We start from the raw sequence: 9,406 nt of genomic DNA, 5'->3' as shown, positions 1-9,406 counted from the left end.
GAGTCAAGAGAACAAGGCCCTGAGGTCTGTCTGGTCTATTAGAATTAGGAGCAGCCCAAATGAAACATAAGAAGTAGTGAGTAATAATTCAGGGTTATGGATAGAAAAAGTAGATTCTAATAGCATGGAGGGTAGATATTTGCCCAGCTCCTGTGCTGTTTAAAAGAAAGTAAATAAATAAATAAATAAATAAACAAACAGATTGTATAAAAAACCCATTATGATACTTTCCTATTCACCTTTCCATATGGTTACTCAGATATCATACTGGGTAGCTTAGTTGACACAAGCTAGAGTCATCAGAGAGAATGGAACCTCAATGGCAAAGATGACTCCATAAGACTGGGCTGTAGGCAAGCCTGGAGGTCATTTCTTTTTTTTTTTTCTTTTTTTTCCTCTATTATTTTTTAATTTTTAATATTTTTATTACATATTTTCCTCAATTACATTTCCAATGCTATCCCAAAAGTCCCCCATAGCGCCCCCCACTTCCCTACCCACCCATTCCCATTCTTTTGGCCCTGGCATCTGGAAAGGTATCTTATCACCAAGTTACCTCATTACCTCAGTTTGACTAGCCATGTTTTAGACTTCAATAAGCACAGGTCACTATGGTCGAAGTATGAGAAAATACAGGTCTAGGTAAAGATTCAGATGTGAGAAATGCCTTTAAACTTAGTGGCTTTCCCTGACATTTAGGCACAGAGACTCTTCCCTCATGGCAGAGAACTCTTGAATTTTTTTTTCCTGGAATTTCAGTTTTCTTCCTATTGAAAGGGTAATGGGACTGTCAGTTCAAGGTCCTCTTCTTTATCTCTGGTCCAGACTCACAGGCCTGATTAAACGTGCATAGAGCTGAGGTGAGACCTTATCTCCTTCCCACCAGGCCGCAGGATGAGATTCTGCTGCAAGAAAACAGGTGTGGTGCTGGATTCCGCATCAGCACCACACCTAGCAGCTCATAAAGGCCCTCATTCACAATGTGCCATTGAATCATTAAATCATACCCAGCGGTACTCAGTGACATATTATCACCCCCACTTTATAAAAGGATGACCTGAATCTCAGAAAGGTTAAATTCTTTGTCTCAAAGTACCAAAGTTACTACACAAGAGAGTTGCAACTGAATACAATGTATCCCGCCCAAGCAGAGCTCCCAGAAGGCAAACCAAATGTTTACAAAGGAGTGGATTTCTTTCTTCTTTGGCAAAACCCCAGGTTAGGTCTATGGAGGTCATTTCTTAAATAGTCATTGATGAAAGAGGGTCTAGTCTATTGTGGTTGCTGCCATTGAGCTGATGGTCCTGGTTTCTATAAGAAAGCAGGTTGAGCAAGCCACAACAAGCAAGCCAGTCAGCACTCCTCCATTGCCTCTTCGTCAGCTTCTGCCTCCAGTTATCTGCCCTGATTGAGTTTCTTTCCCAACTTCCTTTGATTATTAACAGTAATGTGGAAGTGTAAGCTGAATAAACCCTTTCTTTACCAAGTTGCTTTGGTCATGGTGTTGCTTAACAGCAATAATAATCCTCCCCAAGATACAAAGTAGCTTGAATGAAAGAGATGTTTTAATTTGAATTGTGTGGATGAAATATCATTGCTAATATAAGTACCCTGGTATAATATACTCCATTCAAAATACAACTCCTCACCTCTAATAGTGTATAATTTTGTACTTTCTGTTTTGAAATGAGTATTTATGAAATCAATGCTTATTAGTGCCTCTTTTCTACACTTCAGTAGTTATTTAAAATTAGCTGTGATATTTTAAGACTACATATGTCTATTTTTAGCAGATTATTAAAGTCGAATTCATGAAAAGTGGATAAATAAATACTGAGAAATACTTACCTGATTTCTTTAGCATAACCTTGAGAAATCTTTGTTATGTCCAATCTCAGTAAATGAAATCTGAGATAAACACTTATTTAAATTATCTTTATAATTTGGTTTGTTCTTTTGTTTCTAGAATATTGATACTATAGACTGTACATACTTAGTGACTGTACATATTTTGTTCAGCATTAGGTATTGCCTTGTATTTGGTAGAAAGGTGTTATAATTTTTGTTTATTGAGTATATCATGTTACTACATATAACAATGCTACATTATTCTCTTAATCGTCTGTTGATGGGCATTGGAGATGTTTCCTGTTTTGACCTACAAGGAAAAAAAATATATTGTTGTCATTCTTTTGCAAGCATTTTTTGGATCTTTATGTATATATATATATATATATATATATATATATATATATATATATATCCTTGGGCAGAATTGCTGGGATGACAAGATTACAAGTATGGTAATTTTTATAGGGACCTCCACATAGTTCTCAAAATTACATAGATATTTCAGTTGTCAAGTGTTTTGTATGAAACATTTTTTTTTTGTATGTGTTCTGGTATCACAGTAACCCCATTATCTTCTTTTTTAAAAAATTTTCACTTACTGATAGATATGTAGTATACCTCATTTTGGTATTAGTTTCAATATCCTTTGTGAGTAATAAAGTTCAGTAACTTTTTACGTTGCTTATTGACGAGTTAGATAATTTCTTTGTAATGTGCTGTTTAAGTCTTTTGAGGATTTTTCAAATGGGTTGTCAGTCTTTATACACCATTGTAAGAGTCTTTTGTACATTCTGTGTAAGAGTCTTTTGTTGGATATATGCATTGCAAATTTCTTCTCCCACTCTGTAGCTTGCCTTTTCTCTCTTTAATATTGTCATATGATGAACAGAAGTTTTAAATTTTAATATAGCACAAATTACAAATCTGTTCCTTTATGATTAGTGCTTTCATATTCTGCTTAAGAAATCTTTGCCTGTCTCAAGCTCATGAAAGTTCATTCCTGTGTTATCTGTAGCATATTTTCTTTTAAATTTAGATTATGATCTATCTGAGATAGGCCTTTGAAGAAGTGGTAAAATATTGGCCAAAGTTCTTTGTACTTATCATTTGAATATGAAATTGACTGAACACTATTTATTGAGGGTATTTATTCACTAAAATGGATCACTGCCTTTGTCTCTAGCAAGTCAATAAAGATATGTGACCTCCTTTTTTAACATATTTTCTAACTGGTTTCACTTTTTTTCCTATATTTATTATGTCTTTATATGTACATCATGAAAATTGTGAAATTTTGTTTTAGTATCAAAAGTTGTCTATGTTATTCTGAATTTCTAAACCCATGTTAGGATCTTAGATATCATAAACAAGAAATTGCATGATTCAAAAGATTGTTGCTTACAGGTAACTTCTGTTAGTTTATTCTGACCATGACTTTAAAGGTTTGTGGAAATTATCAAAACTAATCTTAATAACTGTTGTTCTAACTTTAAACTTGTCAAAATATATAGTTTATAATTATCTATTTTTTCCTTTAGATATATACTATTTGTGCTATTTCCTACTTTATTAATAAATTAGCCTATCTCTGAACTGTTTTTGAACACATTAACACTCACACTCATTATCAAACCTATTCTTACTTCCCTCTTCCCTTATTCTGAGATTATTTCATTTATAAATTTGTGTTTGAATCTGCAAAATTATACTGTTCTCACAACAACCCACTTAGAGATACAAGGTAAGAGAGAATCCCATGTCTCTTCTTTCCACTAAGATGCCTGATGATACATCTCTCAGCAGCAGATGGAATAATAGCATCAATCTTCACACTTTCTAAAATCCAACATATTAACAGAGGATAATGTTAGTAGGCATCTTATGCTTCTGGATCTTATCCTTCTGGATGATATCCTTCTGGATGATAAATGTCTCGGGCAAATCACCAAACATCAGAAAAACAGATTCAGATGCAACACGGTTAGCATCAGTGTTGACCTTGCAGATTGGCCTGGGCCTCCCTTCTGTACTAAGAGTTACCATGTGTCACAGCATCAGAATTTCTCTTACCACAGGTTTGTTTCTGTAGGCTGAGAACTCCTTTATTGCATCAAAGCCAAAGATAGGGAAGCTTTTACACCAGGGCTTCAAGAACTGGTTGTAGTGAGACAAAATAAATGTGGTAACAGAAAAGCAAGGTTGATCAAGCCCTCTGAATATTATATATTTATTTATTCAATAGTCTCCTACTGTAGATCAGAACTTAAATTCTAATACTAAAGAGTTGACTATCTGATAGCATGCTTAATTATGATCCAGATACAATAGCTAAAATGTCTGAAGTTTACTTTTGGAAGTCTTAAATCATATCAAGAAAGAGGACAAGCACAAAGACTGTAAAAACAAAAAACAAAAAAGAAAAGAAAAGAAAACAAAACAAAACAAAAACCAGAAAGATGCCAAAACCAAGGCATATGCCATAATTATCTGACCAAGTTTTAGTGACAATATGAAAAATCAATGCTGACAAGGAATTTCAAATTCTTTTCAAAGGAAATATTAGCAATTCAAAGTAAAAAAATAGCAGTTGTAAAATGTATCAAACAAAGTTAAAGAGCCCCCCAATACTGTTAATGATAAAAAAAATCGTCTTCAATGAGCTTAGTGGTAAAATGTCAATGATAAGGTACAGTCAGTAAACTTGAAGACAGAATAATAGATGGGAAATGTGGTCAGAGGAAGCAAATTAGTCAAGAGAACAACATGGAATAATTGCAAAGTACTGCAGCACATGGACAGCTTCTAACACTGTCTCATCAGCATTCCAGAAAGACAAAAAGCAGAATATCCCAAGGAATAGCTAAATAAACAACCATGAAAATTTCCTAGAACTCATTGAACATTTAAATATTTAGAGTGAAGAAGATAACAGAAAGCCAAAGATGGGAGACAAACAAAGCACAATTACATCTACACACATTGCAGTTAAACTGCTTAAAACAAGCACATGCTTGAGAGAAGCGATCTGTTACCTCTAAGGTCATTTCTCTTTAAAACGTAATTCTTACTTATTATTTGACAATTCCACATATATTTTTTCACAATATTTACTGCCACCTAATTGCTCTCCTTCATCCTCTCCCATCTCCTTTCAGAACACTTCTTTCTAAAGCAACTGTCTCCAAATATCCTACCTTTTGTTGATGCTATTGAATATAATTAGGGCTGCTTGATTCTGCATGGGTGTGGAATATATATACTATTACATTATAAACAATGTAAGAAAAAGACATGAATATTGGAGGATTTGGAGGGGAAAGAGTATATTATGTAATTATATATTATAATCATAAAAATTCAGAAAAGAATACGAAAAAAATCTATCATCTGTACCAGTTCAATTGACAATCATTTTTCTGTGTAGGGGTAGCCTAATGTACTTCTCTATTGTTCATGTTGGAAGGTTACTACACTCAATCTTGTTACAGTCTTATAGGTGAATTCGTGAATACAATGGTGATGTCGTGTCCAGAATCTAGCACTTCACAACACTCTTTTCCATCCTCTGATTCTTGCTTTCTTTCTGCTCCTTCTTCCAAGATGTTCCCAGTGCCCAATACATGATACAGGAATGAAATATAAACGTCCCATTTAGGGTTAAATATTCAAAAGTCAATTAGTCTCAGCACTTTAAACATTTGGAAGTCTCTAGTTTAACCACTACCCTTTGAATTAGGAGTTTCACTGATCAAGATTAAGAATAGCCCTAATCCATGTGAATAAACAAAATACTTATAAGACATTTTAAAAACACTCATTTAGCAACATGACAATAGTTTACTCCCCATCTCTTAAGGTTTGTGGTGTTCATGGCTATGGGATTTCTGACCAGGTTTACAGTACTTACTCCAATTGTGCAGAGATCAAATTGAATCAGTATATATTTGGTTACTCCAATAACATATATACCTGTATTGCACTAGTTAGTTCATCTTACCTGACAGGTTAGTGTGCAAGGTCTACCACAGGACAATACCACTGATGATGACCCCACAATTAGGGGCCTTCACAATACTTCCTAGCAGCTTAAAACCCAGTCAGTCAGGAGAAAAATCTCTGTATTATTTTAAACTGGTATTTTTGGAATCCCTGCAACCAAAATGTGTAGTGTTATTAACAGTGGGGTCTTCCCATTTGCTTCTTTTGGGAAACCAAAATGCTGTAGCATTAACATTCATTGTTTTGAGAAGGATCTTGGGCATCCTTAACAAACAAGTCATTAAGAAGTATCTTAGGCCTGTCACTGGGCTTTTCATTTAAAAACCAATGACTTCTGAGAACAACACTGCACAGTGCTATTGTACTAACGTCAGATTAGGCAGACTTCATGGGGGAATAAAGTTACTAAAGGCAATAAAGACCATTATAAAATGATAAAACAATGTACCCAGAAGACATAATTGTTTTAACTGTACAAATATTAAATAAGACAACCTTAATTTATACAAAATTAAGTCTGATACAAGTAAAAAAAATAGTAGAAAAAACAGAAATTTCTATTATACTACAAAATCCTCTGTTAGAAAAGAGAATTAACACACACACACAAATGCATAAGAAGGAAAGAGAAGACAAAGCTATAACAAAAGATAAAAAGAAAAATAAGGTTATATATTATTTAAACGTTTTGGGTCATGGTATAGCATATTTAATTTCAAACAACTCATAAAGAGTATGTTCTCTTAGCAGAATGATTATAATTTAAAGGCATTTTTTTTATCAGTAGGCTGGTGTTTTTTTGTTTGTTTGTTTGTTTGTTTGGGTTTTTTTTGTTGTTATTTTTTTTAGATTTATTTATTTATTATATGTAAGTACACTGTAGCTGTTTTCAGACACTCCAGAAGAGGGAGTCAGATCTCCTTACGGATGGTTGTGAGCCACCATGTGGTTGCTAGGATTTGAACTCTGGACCTTCAGAAGAGCAGTCGGGTGCTCTTACCCACTGAGCCATCTCACCAGCCCCAGAATGATTATAATTAAATCCATTAACAATTGGAACATATTTCTATCTATGCCAGAAAAGCCCAAACTGGCAACAAAGTAAACCAAGTGCCTTTCCACATCTTAAAATAGTTCAGTCAATTTTTCAAATTTTTGAATGAGTTGTTCTACCCTAAAGGTGGGGCATGGGTTATGGTTCTTCAGTTCAGAGTGTGGCCTGACCACTAGGGAGTACCAAGTCTTAAGTCTGAATGTCATTTTCAGTCTTAACTAAGCTCTTCTCTTCCATTGTGTCTTTAATTTTTAGTTTGATATAGTGACAAATCCATCATGAACTCCTCTTTTCCTTCTTACAAATTCACAGAGGAGTCATTTTTTTCACAGATTTTATAAACAACCACCTAAACACCTCTTTGTCACCTCTTTCATTATAAAAGTGACTTTTACCTTTTAATTTAAAGCAAGTGGTTCCTGTGATATCTGTGACCCATCTGTACAGCCACTTTCGATGCCCTTTGCTTGGGAGCATCACAATGTTACAGAAATGCCACTTGAAAACAACCCTTGTGATAAATGCAGTAGTTGATGGATAGCTAATGTAGTCATCACATAGAAAATATTCAGACAGTCTACTTGAAATCATTGGCACAACTGACTCATAGGTAACAGACAGCAAAGAAAACAAGATCATTGTCCTGCAATGGGCACTGAAACTCACATGGATCTAGGGAGGCTTTTAGTGACAAGGAAAAAGGAAAAATATAAAATAACTTCTGTTTGTGTGATTTCACTGTATTACACAGCTGACAACACATCTGTGGTCAAGGTGGGAATGGTGATTTACGTGAGTCAGGGTGGCATGTATAGGAAGTAAGAATTTTGAAAAATGAAAATATGATTGAATTCTTCAGGGTCCTTCCTAATATGGCATAGACATGGGCTAGTACAGACAACAGAACAATGGAGATCTGAAGGAGCACACAGACATGCAAGTACAAATGAAACTGGGCATGATGAATATGATCAGGGAGTTGTTATCGGTGATAACATTCCTGATTATGTCAATATCTCCCAGAGCAACTAGAACAGTAATACAAGAGATCTGCTCCAAAGAATTTTATACAGTTATGAGATAATCTAACATTATCTCCAGATTAAATAAAGAAATGTGTTGTATTATTAATCCATTACTATGAAAGTCAGTATAATATAACCACCTTTGAACTTGGTTTGGAAAATTAACATAATAAACATATATATGTACACACAAATATAACATATAATGCATAAAACATACACAATTGTTTTCAAAAAGGACAAGGGCTGAAACTAGAGAGGTGGCTCAGTGGGGACCTTAAAGACCCAGAACTTGGTCTCCAGCATCTACACAAAGCTCATTATAGCCAGAAACTCCAGCCCCAGAGATCTGCCTCACTATTCTGCCCTCTATGGGTACCTCCATTCACATACACATACCATTCCCCACATCATCTTCCATAGAATTACACATAATTAAAAATAAAATAATTCATTTAAAAATGATAAACCTGAAAACGGTATAAATCTCAGTAAGAGCTTTGTTCCACAGTAAACTTTGGTTCATGATATTTCTTCCTCTACATTAATACTTCCTTTCAGTACTAAAAACACAAACTTCAACAACTGTGCAAAACATTTTCAAGAGTTATTATAATACAAAGTATAAATATAATTTCAGTAAGAAATATTCTTTTATTTATTCCCTGGGATAGTATGAAAATGAGTTAACCCATTACAATGAGAGTAATAATATAGCCTACCTTTATGGGTTTAAATTTTAGGACATTGTATCAGCTTCGCATTTCTAAAACTGAACTATCTCCACTTTTAAGGATTAGTGATTAACCTCCTCCCATTAATTTTAACTGTACATAAGGTATTTAAGGCCAATGAATATGTATTCAAATCCTTAGTTAAGTATATTAAAAATTAGCCTTTCTTTCTGAAGTTATCAGCATGAACTTTGGGTCTATCAGTTTTGAGAATGTGTGAAGTTGTATTATAGCAATACTGAAAGTTTGCTTTAAATTTCATTGCTAGCAAAATGAAGGTGTAAGAATTGGCAGGGCCAACTCTTGTAGTATGTTATCACCATATTGTCAAGCAGTGTGTGGGTGCCAACTCTGACGACACTGGGTGTGTTATAAATCAAGTATGAGCCATGGATTTCTTACAGCAATAATACATTTCAACTCTTACCTTATTACCACATTTCTTGGACACCACAAGATAATATATTTTCAGCTTTTTTACTGCTTGTATGTAATCACAAGTGATGTAGCCAAATGCAGTGAGAGTTCAGAGTCATTTCCTGACATTGGTGTACTGATGCATGAGTATTTGAATTCCCAAACCCTGATCCATCTGTGAAGTGTGTTAAGCATTACCTTATTACATAGGTTGCATTTAAGAATTCACAGGAATAGGGCTTTATCATACAATCCCTTTTTCTCCAGCAACTGCTATAAATAATGAGGATATGGGTATAATAATGTTGTATAAAATATACATGCAT

Source organism: Mus caroli, unplaced genomic scaffold (assembly GCF_978045245.1).
Source record: "Mus caroli unplaced genomic scaffold, Mus_caroli_1 scaffold_2, whole genome shotgun sequence".
Lineage (NCBI taxonomy): Eukaryota > Metazoa > Chordata > Mammalia > Rodentia > Muridae > Mus > Mus caroli.
Note: the sequence above shows the minus strand (reverse complement) of the source record.